The sequence below is a fragment of the Trachypithecus francoisi genome, unplaced genomic scaffold, assembly GCF_009764315.1.
Source record: "Trachypithecus francoisi isolate TF-2019V2 unplaced genomic scaffold, Tfra_2.0 Lachesis_group3, whole genome shotgun sequence".
NCBI lineage: Eukaryota > Metazoa > Chordata > Mammalia > Primates > Cercopithecidae > Trachypithecus > Trachypithecus francoisi.
Window position 1 is genome coordinate 5,761,992 of NW_022681468.1, and position 17,745 is coordinate 5,779,736.

Here is a 17,745-nt window from a genome sequence, read left to right on the forward strand (position 1 = left end):
GATCCAAGTGACGAACAAAAATAAAAATCAGAAATGGATTAAAAAATAAAAAATAAAAAACAGACACCTCATCCTCTATAATTCTTGCTTTCTGAATTTCTTTTACTTGATCATTCAGGTACTTAATAATTTTCTATGAAGTATAGGTTTTTTCTCTTAACAAAAGGGACAACCTCGAACTTAGAGGAACTGGTTCAGAACAATAAAATTGATTCTTACTATTATTAGTGTCTATATGATTTTAAGCCAAAGAAAGAGGGAACATCTTCGATCCAATATTTCCTTAATGGATGTTAGTTTTCTCTACTTATATTAATAATATTGATTGCCTCACTACATACTTTTATAGCTGAATAGTGCTGCACTCTCTTCAATTTTATCTATTTATTTATATTTGTTTAATGGCCCTATCATTAATTCCTTAATATTAATAAATCTAAATCTATGAATCTAAAATAAAACATGGTCCTTATATATCCCAAACATCTGTCTATAGGATTATTCCAAACAGAAAGAATAAATACGTTTTGTGTTGATGCTCAGAGTTCCACACACATATTATTCATCGTTTATGACTCCTGCACCACTATTTGTAATCGTTGTTCTATGTGTACTCATCGGCCAACTTTTTCTTCACTCAATCTTACATTTGCAGACTGAATCACTAATTCACTGAAAATCAGTGAGTCAGAAAAACGCAAAAATAAAATGCTAGAATAGTGCTAACAGCTAACAATACAACCATTTCCCATATACATGCCATCTTTTTCATTTAATGATGTCAGAATTAGGGATTAATCAACAGCATATTTTACATTATACTTGTTATTAACTATTTGATTAATACTTTTTAATAATACCATGAATACTCACAAACAAATAAATGAAACCAAGACAAGAACACTGACTGACTATATTCACATTGGTCTCTTTTTGAACAGAGTTAACATGAGAAACTTGATTGTTGCAGAGTGCTCAAATCAGCTAACTGCATCTACATGGAAGGGTGCTAGGTGGAGATGATGATAAAAAGATTGAGACATTCTGTCTGTTGATCTACAATTTCTTTCTTTCATTCACTTAGTCGTTTAGGTATTTATTAATTTATGGTAATATTTATTTATTTTTCTTCTTATGAACTTCAAACTTATAATCGACTTGGGGCAATAACTGGCTATTACTTATCAGTAATTATTACTATTGCCTCTACCATCTTTAGTCAGAAATATTATACACCTGGTCCATTTATTATCCATTCCAATGTACATCAACAGTATTTTCCTTACTGCATATTTCAGCAATGAACAAGGCTTTGTCCTTTTCATCTTTATTTGTTTTATTTTATTTGTACATTTATTTGTTTATTCTGCCGTTGCTACTTTTACAATATTTTTAAACCTCTCGCACACAAGACTAATCACAAACTCCTTGTACATTTCAGGTATCCGTCTATTATATCACTTTAAACATGGGAATGGACTAGATTCTATTTGTGTTGGACCTCAAAGTTTCAGATACGTACTATTCTTCATATACAACCAGCATATACAATCACCTAAGCCACCAGTTGTCATCAATGGTCCAGGGTTGGCCTTCTTTCTCTTCATTCTTACCTACACTTGTTTATTGAGTAATTCATTAATAAAGACATACACATAAACCACAAAAAATAAGCTCTTCAATATCACTCACATTCATCTATACTATCATAAAGAGCCTAAATCCCTTTCTTTAAATGAATTCAGTTTTTCACATAGCATTAATCAACGTAATACTGCACATCAATCTGAAATAAAACATTAGCATGATTGACGTTCTTTGAATCACTCAAACCAACGTAATTTTTACCATTGCTGATGCTGATCTCTATGCTCCTAACACATAGATACAAACACAGAATTCGTGAGCATGGAAGAATATACAAATCAGAGCACAGGAGATGATTACATATTCTCTTCATTGAGCCACAGACGCCTCCATCCCTTTATATAGTCATTCAGGCATTTATAAATTTATATCAATATTTATTTTTCTCTTAATAAATCAAACATGAAATACGCAAGTGAATCATCAAAAACCATTACTTCTCACTTTCAGTTATCACTGTTAGTCTAAGACAAAATACACTTGTTCCAATTTATATTAATACTATTTTTCCCTCCTGTATATTTTAACAATGAGCACGCTTTACCACCTTGATGTTTATTCATTATGTATTTGTTTATCTACTCTATCAGTGATTCTTTATAATTTTTAAGAATGCATGAACACAGCCAGGCGTGGCAGCTTATGCCTGTAATCCCAGCACTTTGGGAGGTTGAGGAGGGTGGATCACGAGGTCAGGAATTCAAGCCAGCCTGGGCAAGATGGTGAAACCCCGTCTGTACTGAAAATACAAAAATTAGCCAGGCGTGGTGGCGGGTGCCTGTAATCCCAGCTACTCGAGAGGCAGAGGCAGAGAACTGCTTGAACCTGGGAGGCAGAGCTTGCAGTAAGCCGAGATCGCACTGCTGCACTGCAGCCTGAGCAACAGAGAGAGACTCCATCTCAAAAAAAAAGAATGCATGAACACAAAGATTCTTGTATGTCACTGACACCAACTTACTGGACCTTGTAAAGAGAGGAAATGAATGCATACTCCCAATGGTCTGTGTGCTCCTAACACACAGAACCAACCACAGTGCACATGCCATGGAAGAGTGCTTAAATCAGATGGAGTGGAGCCATTCTGAGGAGTATAAACAGAACAGATGATTTAAAAATTCAGACATTTCTCCAATGATCCTTGCCTTTCACCTTTCATTTATCACTTAAATCATCATTATTTGGAATATGTTTATTTCATATTCTCTTAAAACAAATGACTCTGAACTTGCCACTAACAAAAACACTTCTTATACCTTTGAGTCGTATACCACCAGTCATCATCGTTGGTCCAGGAATGGCCCATCTTTTCTTCATTTGTTTCTACATTGTTTATTGATTAATTCAGTAATTTACTAATAATGTGTTTAAAGTGCTATAATGCACAAAACCTTGATGTCCCTAATATGTGTATAGAATCATTCTCAGGTCAGTGTACCTCCTTTACTAAATATCCTCAGTTTTCTTAAATTAATTAATTGAATGAATTCATCAATAGACTGCTCCATATCAATTTCACATTTGTCACTGGGCTGCAGTTGGCCTTCTTTAATATACTGTATAATTTTTAATACTGTAGTAACTATCCTTAAAAAAAGTACTCAAGCCAAGAACATTGACTATTACTTACAGTGGCCTCCAAGTTCCTAACACACAGATGCAACTGTACAGCCCGTGGGCATGAAGGGGTGCTTGAGACAACTCAAGTGAGCCCATTCTGAGGTGCACAAAGTAGGACTGTTGACTAAAAATTTGAGACCTTATGGCCATGGTTCCCTGCTTTGTGTCTACCGTTTAGCTGGTAATTAAGGCAAACATTCATTGGGAGGATATTACATTTTCTCTAAAAACGAACTTCAGATTTGCCACAGACTCAGAGCATGAACATTGCCTATAATTTAAACTGTCTGTGTATCATTAGCCAAAGAGGTAAAAGTCACATACCATTAATTTCTCATTGAATTTCATGATTTGAACATATAGTAATAATACTTCTTGCCTTGCCACATATTTCTATATTTGGACAATGCCTCATCTATTTTATCTCGATTTACTTATATTTTTGTTCATTGATGCTTTCATTGATCCGATTATAATAATAGAATGAAAGTGCATGAAAAAAAAATCACTTTTCTTTTGTGTTGGACCTCAGAGTTCCACACACATATCATTCATTATCCAAGACTCATATGCTGGCAAGTTTCATCATTGATCCAGGAAGGGCCCACTTTTACTCAGTTCATTTCTAAGTTATTTATTGATTAATTTAATAATTATAATTTTAAAACTCTGATTCACAAAAATTCAAGAGATCTATATCCCTAACATGTACTTAAAATCATTCTCACTTCAATATCTCTTATGTTAATAATAATTGTAGTATTTCATGTACACACTAAAAATATAATACCTCATATTAATCCCATGCTTATTACTAAGCTACAGCTCACCTTCTTTGATTATATTTCACACTTTTTAATAATATAGTGACTGCCCATAAACAAACCATGCAAAACAAGACAAGAACTTTAGCTATTACTCACATTGTTCTCTAGGCTCCTAATCCAGACATGCAACCCAAAAGCTTGTGACCAAGGAGGAATTCTGAAGTCAGCTTGAGTGAGTCCATTCTGAGAAATACAAATCAGAGAAAATGGCAAAAAAAAAAAAAAAAAAAAAAAAAGACATTCTCTGCCTAGCTTGAAGACCAAAACCAAGATCCTTGTATAGTCGCCACAACTGGCTACAGTGTCACTTCAACCAGAGTAAATGAATTACATCCTTTCACATTGGATCTCAGAGTTCTAGACACGTATTCATTGTATATGACTCATACGCCACCAGTAGTCATCATTGATCTAGGATTGGCCCTTTTACTCTATTGTCACCTATATTTGTTTATTGATTAATTCATTATATCACACAATTATAGTGTTATTATTCACAAAAACTCAAGAAGAGCCCTTATATCCCTAATTTCTATATAGAATTATTCTCACATCAACTTAACAGCTTCATTAATTATCCTATTTTTAATACATGCATTAATGGATATAATGTTTCATATATCTCATATTTATTACTGGTTATAATTGCATTCATTATATTTCATGCTTTTTAATAATACAGTGAATAATATTATGATAAAAGAAATATTGAAACCAAGAAAAGAATGTCAGTCATTACTCACTTTAATCTCTGTGCTCTTAATATACAGAGGCAACCACAGAGCTCATCGCCATGGAAGAGTACTTAAATCACCTGAGTGTGTTCATTCTAAGGGTATGAAGCAGAGCAAATGATAACAAAATTAAGACCTTATCTCCATTGATTCTTGATTCCTGCTTTCTGCATTTCATTTACTAGGTCATGTAGGTATTTATTATTTGTTCACTGGTGTGTGTGTGTGTGTGTGTGTGTGTGTATATATATTTATTTATCTTATGCAAAGGAATACTTCCATCACGGGACTAATCCAGAACAATAAAATCAACTCTTATCAATTTCTATATGATTCTTACCAAAAGTGGTAATATCTTTTATCCATTTATTTGTAAATGAATGTCAGTGCTTTACATTTTGATTAATAACATTTCTTGCCTCCACACGTATGTTCATATTGGACAATGTTTGACCCTCTTGTTCATTATACATTAATTTATATTAGTTTAATGAATCTATCATTGATCCATTGATAATAAATATCAATCTATGGAATCAATACATGGATATTATCTATATATTCCTGACATTCCTCTGTAACTCAATTTCAACAGACAGAACAGACTAATTATGTGTTGTGTTGGACCTCAGAGTTTCAGACACATATTATTCATCGTCCATAACTCCAATGCCACCATTTGTCATCATTGGTCCATGATTGGGTCTCCAATCCTTCATGTGTTCCTACATTTTTATCAATTAAATAATCATATTAATGACATTAATAAAAACAAATACATGGTTCAGACAAAGCCAACAACAAGGTCTTTGAGTATAACATCTACAGAGTCACTTTCAACATAGACTAGATCTCTCTCATTTATTGACCTCAATGTTGCACATGATAAATTAAACAACATACTGTTTCAGGTCATACTCATCATAGAGCTGTGGTTAACTGTGTATTAATTTAATACTTTTTAATTTTTTGATTGACAGATAAAATTGTATGTATTTATCATGCACAACATGATGTTCTGAAGTATATATACATTGTGGAATAACTAAATCTATCTAACTGACATATGTATTACATCTCATAGTTATCATTTTGTGGTGAGAATACTTAACAGCTACCCTCTAGCATTTTTCAAGAATATGATGTATAACATTAACTACAATCACCATGTTGTATAATATTTCTCTTGAGCGCATCTCTCCTCTCTAACTGAATAATTTAATACATTTTATAATAATACCAAGAATATCCTCAAACAAATTGTTGAAACCAAGATAAGAACTTTGACTATAATTTACCTTGGTCTCTTTCCAAACACAGAGGCAACACAACAATCTTGATTCCAACAGAATGGTTGAAACAGCTTACTGCATCCATTCTGAAGAGTAGAAAGCACAGAAAAACATTGAGATGTTCTCTCCGTTGATCCACATTGTTTACCATTTGTTAGCACTGCCTTTTAGGCTTTTATTAATTTATGCTAATATTTATATATTTTTCACATAATAAACTTCAAAACTTGCAACTGAATGAGAGCAAGAACTATTACCTATTACAGTCTGTGTCATCCTTAGTTCAAGACATAATATCCTGATCAATTTATTACTCATTCCATTTCTAGTAATATTCATTTTCTTTACTATGAAGTTTAGTAATAAACAATGCTTTACCCTCTTCATCTCTATTAATTTATACATTTGTTTATTTATTCTGTCCTTGATTCATTTACAATAATATTTTTTAAATTCATGAACAAAAATATCAACAACAACATCCTCATAGATTCTGACATCTGTGCATAAGATCCCTTCGAAATGGGGAATGGATTAGATGCCATTTGTGTTGGACCTCAAAGTTCCAGACACATGGTATTCATTATGCATGACTCACACCAGTCGTCATCATTGGTCCAGGATCTCTTTGATTTCACACTAATACAAATTTATCCATTGATTAATTCATTAATAATAAATACACATCAGTCAGAAAACACAAGAATAGTATTCATAAAGATTCCTAACATTCATCTACAGATTCATTTCCACAGACTAAATCTCTTCATTATTGTCTTCCATGGTAATGATCTTCTTTGATCCATATACTGACCAATCACTATAATACATCTATCAATCTGATAGTAAAATTGGCATGTTTGGGCCTCTTTGGTTATATTTAACACATTTTAATAATATAGGAAATATCTTTTTTAAAAAGCTACACCAAGAAAGACAGGAACATTGACTGTTACTCATATTGGCCTTCATACTCCAAAACGAGATGCAACCAACCTGCTGGTGAGCAGGGATAAGAGACTGAATCACCTCTAAAGCATCTATTCTGAGGAGTACAGAGCAAAACAGATGATTAAAAAATAAGAAAATCTTCCATTGATCCTTGCTTATCATCTTCCATTTAGTCATTAATTCAGGCAATCACTACTTGGAGTATATTTATTTCCTTTTCTCTTAAAATGAACAATTTTGAACTTGCCACTGACCCAGAACAAAAACATTACCTAATTAATACTGTCCATATCATCCTTTGCCAAAATAAACCATTATACACCATTTACTTCTCTTTGGATTTTGGTGTTTTCTACACATATTAACAAAATTCCTTGCCTCACTACAAATTTTTATAATTAGACAATGTTTCCCCCATTTTACCTTGATTCATTTATGTATTTGTTTACTGATTCTTTCACTGACCCAGTCATAATAATAACATAAGAAAGAATGAACAAAAAGACTCAATTTCCTTTGTGAAGGACCTCAGAGTTCCAGACACACAGTTCATCATGTATGACTCATACACCACCAGTGGTCATCATCGATCCAGGATTGGGCCTCCTTTTCTCCATTCATTTCTATGTTGTCTGTTGACTTAATCATTAGTTCACTAACAATAAATCAAAACCCTATAATTCACAAAACCCCAAGAACAGCCTTGATATTCTTAATCTGTACATATTATCATCTCATCTCCATGTATTTCCTGCTTTAATTATCCTCAGCTTTTCACACATGTATTAATCAATATAATGCTTCATATTTGTCATTTGTAACAGCAGGCCTTATGTGACTATATTTCATACTTTTTAGTAATGCAGTGAATACCTTAAACCACCTAAACCACACCAAGAACTTTGACTATTACTCACATTGATCTCTAAACTCTAACGCAGAGATGCAACCATAAGGCTGGTGGCCATGGAAGGATGCATAAATCACCTCCAGATTATCACTCTGAGGAGTACAAAAAAAGAGAAGATGATTTTTTTTAAATTAGATATTCCTCCACTGAACCTTGCTTATTGAGGTGTTTTGTATGTTGGACCTCAGAGTTCTACACACGTGTTATTCATCACCTAACACTCATACGCCGGCAATTGTCATCATTGGTCCAGGAAGGCCCACTTCCTCTTCATTCTTTGCAACATTGTTTATTGATTAATTCATAAATTCACTGATAATATTTTTTAAAGCTGATGATTCACAAACCTCCAACAAAAGCATACCTATTTGTTAGGTATCCATCATTATTCACAAATCAGTATTTAAATTTTATTATTTATCCTCAGTTTTTCATATATGCATTAATCAGTATAATGATTCATGTTAATCCCAAATCATGATGTTTACATTAGGCCTTTTGTGATTATATTTCACACTTTTTAAAATATAGTGAACATCCTTAAACAAACCACCCAAGCCATGACAAAAATTTTGACTCTTACTCACACTGGTCTCCAAGCTCTTAACAGAGATTCAATTATACAGTCATAACCATGGGAGAATTCTTAAATCAGCTCAGATGGGTCCAGTGTGAGAAATACAGGACAGAACAGATGATTTTAAAACGAAGGAGAACAGACATCTGAGACATTCTCTCCACTGATCCTTGCTTTTCACCTTCAGTCAGTCATTTCAGTAATCACACATTTCGAGTATTTTTTTCTCTTAAGAGAATGAACAAATTCAAAATCATCATCTGTCCAGAACATGAACAGTGTCTCTAACTTATACCATCTACACCATTCTGAGCTAAGGAGGTAAAAGTCATGTAAAATTATTCCAAATTAGAGTTCAGTGTTTTCATAATATATTAGTAGTGTTTCTTTGCTCACTACATATTTTTAATTTGAACAATACTTCATTAATTTACTTATTCATTGGTTATTTCATTGATGTAATTATAATAGTAGAATGAAAATATATGAACCCAAAGATCAAGCCCAAGATCCTTGGATATTCCCAACATGGGCCTAGAGGATGCGTATATCAAGAATATGGACTATATGTCTTTTGTGTTGGACCCATCAAAGTCCAGACATGTTTAACTCATTGTATATGGCTCACGCCATCATTGGTCTCAATTTTCATATATTGCTACTTTTGTTTTGAATAAATTATTAATCAATTTATAAGAGTAAAATAAGAACATGATTCACAAAAACCTATGAACATGATGCCAGACATACCAAGCGTCTGTCTACAGAATCCTTTCCACATTAGACAATGTCGCTTTCATTCATTCACCTCTATGTGGCACATTATTGATTAATAAACATACTGTTCTATATTATGTTAACCATTGGGCCATGGTTAACTTTATAATAATTTAAAATTTTTAATAATACTATGAATACCTTTAGTCAAGTACCCAAAGGAAGACCAAAATTTTGGCTATTACTCATGTTAGTTTCTTTCCAAACACAACAGCAATACAGCTTTCCATCAAGCAGAATGCTTAAGCCCACTTGATGCATTCATTCTGATCCATCTTCATACAAAGCAGAGAAGATGATAAAAGATTGAGAATTTCTCTTCACTAACTGATATATTCCACTATTCGTTTGTGTCATCTTTTTGGTTTTTAAAAATTTATGGGGCCAGGCACAGTGGCTCACGCCTATAATCCCAGCACTTTGGGAGGCTGAGGTAGGTGGATCACCTGAGGTCAGGAGCTCAAGATCAGCCTGGCCAACATGGTGAAACCCCATCTGTACTAAAAATACAAAAATTAGCCAGGCGTGGTGGCAGGCGCCTGTAATCCCAGCTACTTGGGAGTCTGAGACATGGGAATCACTTGAACCTAGCAGGCTGAGGGTGCAGCAAGCCAAAATTGTGCCACTGCAGACCAACCTGGGTGATAAGAGCCAAACTCTGTCTCAAAGTAATAATAATAATAATAATTTATAGAAATATTTGCTTATTTTTCTCTCAATAAAATGAACTTCAAATGTGTAACTGACTGAGAGTAATAACTATTATTCATCACAGTTGATGTCATCTTTAGTCCAAGACATAATAAATTCCATCCATATATTATCCATTCTAACTTACACCAATAATCCATTTTCTTTATTACATATTTTAGCAATAAACAATGCTTCACTCTCTTCATTTCTATTCATTTATACATTCGTTTATTTATCCTGCCCTTGATTCTTTTAAAATAGTATTTTTTAAATACTAACACAAAAATCCTGAAAAAGATCCTTGCATATCCTGATACCTGTCCATTGGATCCCTTCACAAAGGATGAATGGACTAGATCCCATTTGTGTTGGACCTCAGAGTTCTAGAAACATGGTATTCATGTGCATGACTCATACGCCACCAGTGGTCATCATTGGTCCAGATCAGCCCTCTTTCTCTATTCCCATCTAAATTTGTTTACTGATTAATATATTAACAAAGAAATACACAGAAATCTGAAAAGAAAAATAAGAATTAGATTCTGAATATCCCTAACATCCATCTATATAATCCTTTCCACAGAGACCAAATTTCTTTCATTAACTGAGCTATTGCATAAATGCATTACTCAGTATAATGTTTCATATCAATCTGATATTTAACATAGACAGACTTCCCTTATTTGATTATCTTTAAAACTCTAAAATAATGCAGCAAATACCATTCTAAAAACTGGTGGATTTGGTATAACAACATTAATTACTACTCACATTGGTCTCCATGCTCCTAACACACAGAGGCAACCACAGAGATCATGACCATAGAAGAGTGCTTGATTCAACTCAAGTGCTTTCATTCTGAGGATCACAGAGCAGAGCAGATGATTTTAAAAGGTTGTAACATTCTTTCCACTGGTCCTTCAATTCCTCTTTTCAGGTATTCAGTCATACATAATTAGTAATTTGTAATAATGTTTATTTTTCTCCTATGTAGGCTAACAATGTCAATCTTGCCATTGACCCAGAAAATGAACACAGATATTTACCTATTACTGTCTACATAATACTTAGCCAAAGATTTAACAATCATGTACCATTTATTTCTCTTTGAAGTTCAGAGTTTCCAGTATATATTAATATTATTTCTTGCCACATCATCTATTTTTATAATTGGACAATGCTTCACACGAGTCATCTTTATTTAGTTATATATTTGTTCATTGATTCTTTTATTGATCCAATTATAATAATAGAGTGAAAATACATGAGCAGGAAAAACTGGCTTTCTTTTGTGTTGGACCTCAGAGTTCCAGACATGTATTATTCATCATCCAAGACTCATACGCCGGTATTTGTCATCATTGGTCCAGGAAGGGCCCACTTTCTCTTCATTCAGTTAGATATTATTTGTTGATTAATTCAGTAATTCATGTCTAATAATTATAAAAATTTATGGTTCCCATAATTCGTCTATAATTGATATTCATTATATATATATATACACATTACCTGACTTTTTAAAATTTTCAATAACACAGTAAATATCCTTAAACAAACCACCCAAACAACACAAGAACATGGCTATTACTCACACTGGAATCTTTCATAGCATAACAGCAACACAAGTCTTGATCAGGGCTAAATTCATAATCAGCTCAGTGCATCCATTCTGAAGAGTGCAAAGCAGAGAAGACAATCAAAATATTGAGACATTCTTTCCATCAATCCATACACTTCACCATTCATTTACATTGTCACTTTGGCTTTTATTAATTAATGGTAATAGTTACTAAAAAAATAGACTTCAAGGCTGCAACTAATTGAAAGTAATAACTATAACCTATCACAATCTATGTTATTTTTGGTCCAAGACATGATACCTTTCATCCATGCCTATATTGTCCATTCCAATTTAAATTAAAATCCATTTTTCTTAGTACATATTTTAGTAATAAACAATGCTTCACCTCATCTTCTTCATTTACACTCTGATTTATTCATCCTGCCCTTGATTCTTTTACAATGATATTTTTTAAATTCATGAGCACAAAGATCATGAAGAAGATCCTTGTATATCCTGTATCCTGACATCTGTTTATAAGGGGGGAATGGACAAGATCCCATTGTATTGGACCTCAGAGTTCCCGACACATGATATTCACTGAGCGTGACTCACATACCACCAGTCGCCATCACTGCTCCAGGATCAGCCTTCTTTCTCTATTACCATCTCAATTTGTTTGTTGACTAATTCACTAACAAGGAAATACACATAAGTCTTCAAAAAGAGAATAAGATTCCTGCATATTCCTAGCATTCATTCATATAATCATTTCCACAAAGACCATATTTCTTTCATTAACTGAGCTCAATGTTTCACATATGCATTAATTAACCTAAAGTTTTTAATCCAATTTTTAAATATTGCATATTTCACCTTCTTTTATTGTGTTTAATACTTTTTAATAATATAGCAAATAACATTTTTAAATGGTCAAAACAAGAAGGAGCATTGACTATTACTCACATTGGTCTTCATGCTCCTAATATAGATGCAGCTGTAGAGCTTGTAACCATGGAATCAGCTGGCAAACATTCATCCTGAGGCCACAATGCAGAGCACATCACAAACAGATTAAACAGTCCTCCTTGATTTGTGTTTATCATCTTCCCTTTAGGAAGATACTTGAGAAATCATTATCTGAAGGATACTTATTTCATTTTCTCTTAAGAAAATGAACACCTTGTGCAACTTTCCTTGACCCTGAGGTTGACCATTATCTATAAATACTATCTGTATCATCCTTAGTCAAAGAAGTTACAGTAGTGTAACATTTATTTCTCTTGGGACTTCAATGCTTTAATATTTTAATATATTATTATATTTAATATATATTACATATTGCATTTATTATGCATTAACTAATATTAGATATTTATTTAATATATTAAAGCTTTAATATAATGCTTTAATATAATAATAATAGTACATCTTGCCTCACTACTTATTTTATAATTGGACACTACTTCACCCCCTTCATATATGTACATGTATATGTATAAATTAGTTCATTGATCCAATTATAATAATACAATGAAGTGAACAAACCCAAAGACCAAAAGCAAACACATTGCATATTCATAGGATCATCTGAATCAGAAGGAATGGGCCAGATTTCTTTTGTGATGGACCTCAGAGTTCCAGATATGTATTCATCATATATAACTCATACACTACCAGTAGTCATCACTGACTCAGGGTTGATCTTTTTTTGCTGTTCATTTCTACCTTGTCTATTGATTAAGTCATTTATTCATTAATAATACTTTCAAGGCCCATGATTCACAAAACTCAGTAACACTCTTGATATTCCACATCAGTATACAGAATCACTCAAACAGTGGTGTGTTTCATTAACTATCCTGTTTTATATATATGCATCATCAATATAATACTTCATGTCACTCCTGTGTCACTGGAATAACATTGGCCATCTTTGACTGTATTTCACGCTTTTAAATAATACGTTGATTACTCTTAAACAAACCACCCAAACCAATGTAAGGACTTTGACTATTATTCACATTGGTCTGCACGCTCCTTCCTAAGCATGGTGCAAACAGAGTATGTGACCTTGGAGGCATCCTCAAATTAGAACAAGAACATCCATTCTGATGAGTACAGAGAAGAGAAAATGATAACAAATTTGAGACATTGTCACCATTGATTCTTGCTTTTCACCTATAATTAGTCATTCATGCAATCATTATTTCAATTTCATATTAATTTCATTTTCTGTTAAGAAAATTTCATTTCATTAATCGTAGTAATTTCATTTTCTGTTAAGAAAATTAACAAATTCGATCTTGCTACTGGCCAAGAATTTGAACACTGTCTATAATTCTACCGGCTATATTATCATTGGCCAAAGAGGTGACAGGCATGTCCCATTTATTTCTCTTTGGACTCCATGTTTTCAATACATATGAAATGTTTCTTGCCTCACTACAGATTTTAATAATTGGGCAATGATTAACATTATTCATCTTTTTATATAATATATGGAAATTATATATATATACACATAGGTTCTCACATTGAGCAACTATAAAAATACAATGAAAATAAGTAAAAACAAAGACCAAAAACAAATAAATTCTATATCTCTGACATCTATATACACAGGATTATTTCAAACTACAGAAGGAGCTCAATTTCTTTTGTGATGGACCTCAGAGTTCCAGACACGTATTCATCATGTAAGACTCATACGCCACCAGCAGTCATCATCGATCCAGGACTGATCATCTCTTTTTCCACTCATTTCTATCTTGTCTACTGACTGACTTGTTAACTCACTAGTAAGTCCCTATGATTCAAAAAAAAAAAACCAAGAATAAGCTGGATATTCCATATATGTATGTAGAATCATTCTAACATTGATATAATTGTCCTCAGTTTTTCATCTATGCATTATCAATATAATACTTTATATAACTCTCATATCTATCTTTGGGATAACATTGGCCATCTTTGTATTATAAACTTTTTTTTTTTTTTTTGAGACGGAGTCTCACTCTGCTGCCCAGGCTGGAGTGCAATGATGCAATCTCAGCTCACTGCAACCTCCTCCTCCCGGGTTCAAGTGATTCTCCTCCCTCAGCCTCCTGAGTAGCTGGAATTACAGGCCACCATACCCAGCTGATTTTTGTATTTTTAGTAGAGGCGGGGTTTCACCATGTTGGCCAAGCTGATCTCAAACTCCTGACCTCAGGTGATTCACCTGCCTCGGCATCCCAAAGTGCTTGGATTACAGGTGTGAGCCACCATGCTCAGCCTATTACAAACTTTTTTATAACACATGACATACTCTTCAACAAACCACCAAGACAAGAACTTTGATCACTAATCACATGGGTCCGCATGCTCGTTCCTAAGCATGGTGCAAACAGAGGACCATGGAAGAATTCTTAAAACAGTACAATTAGGTTCATTCTGAGGAGTACAGAGCAGAGAAGATAATAACAAATGTGAGACATTATCACCATTGATCTTTGCCTTTCACCTTTCATTTAGTTGGTCATTTAGGCAGTAATTATCTGGAGTATATTATTTCATTTTCTCTTAAGAAAATGAACAATTTTGAACTTGCCACTAACCAAAAAATTGATCATTGTCTATAATTATACTATCTATGTCATCATTGGCCAAAGAGGTGACAGACATGTGCCATTTATTTCTCTTTGGACTTCACTGTTTTCAATACATATTAATAATATATCCTGCCATACCTGAACAATGCTTCATCCACTTTATCTTTATTTATATATATGTTTATTGATTCTCACATTGATCCAATTATAAAAATAGAATGAAATTATCACAAAGAAAAACATTTCTGAAACATTTATGTAGCATCATTTGAAAGAGAGAATGGGCCATGTATCTTCCCCAACAGACCTGAGTTTCAAACATGTATTCACTGTATAAGACTCATATGCCACATAAGATTCATACGCCACTAGTGGTCATCACATCATCGATCCAGGACTCGTTCTCTTTTTCTCCACTCACTTCCACATTATCCATTGATTAGTTAATTCGTTCACTAATAATTTTAAAGCCCTATATTCACAAAACCCAAGGAGACCCTTGATATTTCTAGTCCGTATATAAAGTCATCTTACGTCATCGTATCTCCTTTATTATCTTCAGTTTTTTTATATATCCATTAATTTATATAGTGCTTTATATCAATTTTGTCACTGCACAACAATTGGTCTTCTTTGATCATATTTCACTCTTTTCAATAATACAGTGAGTGAATAATACCCTTAAGCAAACAACCCACACCAAAACGCAAACTTTGATTATTACTCACATTGGTCTCCATGCTCCTAATGCCCCATGGCAACCATAGGGCTTGGGACCATGGAAGCGTACTTAAATCAGTTTAAGAGCTTCCATTCTAGGATTACAAAGCAGAACATTTGATAAAAAAAATTAAGACCTTATCTGCATTTATCCCTCCTTTCCAAATTTCACTTACTTATTTATTAATTTTTCGTTATATATTTGTATTCTTTCTCTCTGTCTCAACAACAGGAACAATGTCAAACTTGCAACCAACACAGAAAATAAAATTTGATTGATACAGAAAGACTCAATGTTTTATATACACCAAAGAACATAATTTACATCAATCCCAACTTCATTACTGGGGTGCATTTGGCCCTGTCTGATTATATTTCAAATGCCATTATATAATGAATACCCTGAGATAAACCATGCAAACCAAGACATAAAATGTGATTGTTACTCACATTGGTCTCCATGCTCCTACTGCAGACAGCTTCCACCTTGAGGAATATAAAGGAGAACCAGTGATTTAAAAATTGAGACATTCTCTCCATTGACAATGGCTTTCCAACTTTCATTTATTTAGTCACGTAAATATTTACTAATTGATGTTATTATTTGTCTCTTCTTCTAAAAATAGGACAGGATGGTACTTGCCATTGATGCAGAACAATAACATTGACTGTTACTTCTCACTGTCTATACCAGTGGTCCCCAACGTTTTGGGCACCCAGGATGGGTTTTGTAGAAGACAAACTTCCCATGGACCAGGGCAGGGAGGGGTTATTTCCAGATGAAACTGTTCTACCTCAGATCATAGGAATTAGATTCTCATAAGTAGCATGTGACCTAGATCCCTGGCATGCACCGTTCACAACAGGTTCTGCTCCTATGAGAATCTAATGCCACTACTGATCTGACAAGAGGTGGAGCTCAGGTGGTAATGCTTGCTCACCCGCCACTCACCTCCTGCTGTGTGGCCTGGTTCCTAACACCCCAGGCACTGGTACTGGTCTGCAGCCCTGAGGTCAGGGACTCTTGGTCTATATGATACTGTACCAAAGAGGTGACACTTATTTACTTATGGACCTTAGGACTTTCAAATTATATTGATAGTATTTCAGTCCTCACCTCATATTTCATAATTGGACAATGTTTCACCGTCTTCATCTTCATGCAGTTGTATAAACTTTGTCATTAATTGTTTTGTAACAATACTATCAAAATTCATAAACTACAAAAGTCCAAGAACATACCTTCGTGCATAACTAATCATTCTACAGGACTACATCCATCAAAAATAGCAGACTAGATCTCTGTCTAGGTACTAACCTCAGAGTTTCGGGCATGTATTTATTCATCATCTGTGACTAAATATGCCACCAGCCATCATCACTGGTTCAGGATTTGACATCTTTTTCCTCATCCATTTCTATATTTGTTGATTTATTAGTTCTTCAATAGAATAATTACAATAATATAAATGTATATGAATCACAAATTCCATAGAACAATATTCTTAAATATCCATAACAATTGTCTACAGAGTAAATTCACTCAGTATCTATAACCTTCATTAATTAATTTGTGTTGTACATATCCATTAATGAACATACGTTTCACATCAATGCCATAGTACACCATAGTCAACTTCTTTGACTAACTTTAACATGTTTTGTAAATAGTACGCTGAGTATTTTTAAACAAACCACTCATAATAAGAGAAGTGCTGTGACTCGTACATTGGTTTCTATGCTCCTAACACAGAGTTCATGACCACAGTAGAATGTGCTAGGAGCTTTCATTTCATTCTGAGAATCAGCTAGGAGCTTTCATTCTGAGAAATATAAGCAATGCAAA

General features: G+C 33.5%; 2 long non-coding RNA genes, 12 other non-coding genes and 3 pseudogenes across 14 annotated transcripts; all 17 read right to left on the reverse strand.

Moving 5' to 3' along the window:
* Positions 1 to 532: 532 nt before the first annotated feature.
* On the reverse strand, positions 533 to 607 carry LOC117071869. The gene has a single exon (XR_004432601.1). It is a non-coding gene; the product is annotated as a small nucleolar RNA SNORD113/SNORD114 family (small nucleolar RNA).
* Positions 608 to 1,495: 888 nt separating this feature from the next.
* On the reverse strand, positions 1,496 to 1,584 carry LOC117071856 (annotated as a pseudogene).
* A 1,824-nt stretch (positions 1,585 to 3,408) lies between these two features.
* On the reverse strand, positions 3,409 to 6,568 carry LOC117071373. Its single transcript, XR_004432267.1, has 3 exons — positions 6,124 to 6,568; positions 4,835 to 4,920; positions 3,409 to 4,274 (listed from the first exon to the last, which is right to left on the reverse strand). It is a non-coding gene; the product is annotated as an uncharacterized LOC117071373 (long non-coding RNA).
* Positions 3,786 to 3,860, reverse strand: LOC117071850. Its single transcript, XR_004432586.1, has one exon. It is a non-coding gene; the product is annotated as a small nucleolar RNA SNORD113/SNORD114 family (small nucleolar RNA).
* On the reverse strand, positions 4,434 to 4,505 carry LOC117071835. The gene has a single exon (XR_004432575.1). It is a non-coding gene; the product is annotated as a small nucleolar RNA SNORD113/SNORD114 family (small nucleolar RNA).
* Positions 5,447 to 5,521, reverse strand: LOC117071832. Its single transcript, XR_004432572.1, has one exon. It is a non-coding gene; the product is annotated as a small nucleolar RNA SNORD113/SNORD114 family (small nucleolar RNA).
* Positions 6,569 to 6,667: 99 nt separating the features above from the next.
* On the reverse strand, positions 6,668 to 6,737 carry LOC117071849 (annotated as a pseudogene).
* An 852-nt stretch (positions 6,738 to 7,589) lies between these two features.
* On the reverse strand, positions 7,590 to 7,662 carry LOC117071842. The gene has a single exon (XR_004432580.1). It is a non-coding gene; the product is annotated as a small nucleolar RNA SNORD113/SNORD114 family (small nucleolar RNA).
* A 241-nt stretch (positions 7,663 to 7,903) lies between these two features.
* Positions 7,904 to 10,961, reverse strand: LOC117071374. Its single transcript, XR_004432268.1, has 3 exons — positions 10,797 to 10,961; positions 8,566 to 8,783; positions 7,904 to 8,070 (listed from the first exon to the last, which is right to left on the reverse strand). It is a non-coding gene; the product is annotated as an uncharacterized LOC117071374 (long non-coding RNA).
* Positions 8,156 to 8,230, reverse strand: LOC117071848. Its single transcript, XR_004432585.1, has one exon. It is a non-coding gene; the product is annotated as a small nucleolar RNA SNORD113/SNORD114 family (small nucleolar RNA).
* LOC117071837 lies at positions 10,394 to 10,467 on the reverse strand. Its single transcript, XR_004432577.1, has one exon. It is a non-coding gene; the product is annotated as a small nucleolar RNA SNORD113/SNORD114 family (small nucleolar RNA).
* A 358-nt stretch (positions 10,962 to 11,319) lies between the features above and the next one.
* LOC117071836 lies at positions 11,320 to 11,394 on the reverse strand. Its single transcript, XR_004432576.1, has one exon. It is a non-coding gene; the product is annotated as a small nucleolar RNA SNORD113/SNORD114 family (small nucleolar RNA).
* A 759-nt stretch (positions 11,395 to 12,153) lies between these two features.
* LOC117071854 lies at positions 12,154 to 12,228 on the reverse strand. The gene has a single exon (XR_004432589.1). It is a non-coding gene; the product is annotated as a small nucleolar RNA SNORD113/SNORD114 family (small nucleolar RNA).
* A 983-nt stretch (positions 12,229 to 13,211) lies between these two features.
* On the reverse strand, positions 13,212 to 13,283 carry LOC117071846. The gene has a single exon (XR_004432584.1). It is a non-coding gene; the product is annotated as a small nucleolar RNA SNORD113/SNORD114 family (small nucleolar RNA).
* Positions 13,284 to 14,251: 968 nt separating this feature from the next.
* Positions 14,252 to 14,323, reverse strand: LOC117071829. The gene has a single exon (XR_004432569.1). It is a non-coding gene; the product is annotated as a small nucleolar RNA SNORD113/SNORD114 family (small nucleolar RNA).
* Positions 14,324 to 15,480: 1,157 nt separating this feature from the next.
* Positions 15,481 to 15,573, reverse strand: LOC117071872 (annotated as a pseudogene).
* A 1,638-nt stretch (positions 15,574 to 17,211) lies between these two features.
* Positions 17,212 to 17,288, reverse strand: LOC117071858. The gene has a single exon (XR_004432592.1). It is a non-coding gene; the product is annotated as a small nucleolar RNA SNORD113/SNORD114 family (small nucleolar RNA).
* Positions 17,289 to 17,745: the final 457 nt, after the last annotated feature.